The sequence below is a fragment of the Wasmannia auropunctata genome, unplaced genomic scaffold (assembly GCF_000956235.1).
Source record: "Wasmannia auropunctata unplaced genomic scaffold, wasmannia.A_1.0 LD336088.1, whole genome shotgun sequence".
Classification (NCBI taxonomy): domain Eukaryota; kingdom Metazoa; phylum Arthropoda; class Insecta; order Hymenoptera; family Formicidae; genus Wasmannia; species Wasmannia auropunctata.
In genome coordinates, this window is record NW_012026802.1 from 4,503,434 (window position 1) to 4,503,861 (window position 428).

The window sequence follows — 428 nt, forward strand, 5'->3', positions numbered from 1 at the left end:
TAAATGGCGTTACCTTACTCAATCAAAGTATTATCACAAAAAATTAAAGAGGTAACAGTACAAAATTAAAAAATTTAATTTTAATAAAATAATTTTTTATGTGTTAAAATACTTGGCGCTGCTAGAAAATATAACGTAGTCAAGAAAAATATATATATATAATAGAAACTGAATAACGAAAATAAGAATAATGTCATACAGGAGTAATCAGGAGACGGTAGTGTCTTGGTGTAAAAAAGTAACGAGCATATATCTATATGTGTGAAAGCAAGTTATTGGTCTTGCGGATTAGAATTAAGAATAAGATATATAAGTTTCGATTTCTTGCGTGCGTTAGAAGTTGTAAAAGTGGTTATATTTAAGTATAGGACAATAATTTTTATTTGTAAGATTTGCGTGCGTTGCTAAAGTAATTTGCGGAATAGGTA

General features: G+C 27.6%; 1 protein-coding gene across 1 annotated transcript in view; it reads right to left on the bottom strand.

Annotated features, from left to right (window-relative positions):
* Nucleotides 1-428, bottom strand: part of LOC105448327 (glutamate receptor U1-like) — a 24,437-nt gene that overhangs the window by 23,913 nt on the left and 96 nt on the right. The window lies entirely within an intron of this gene.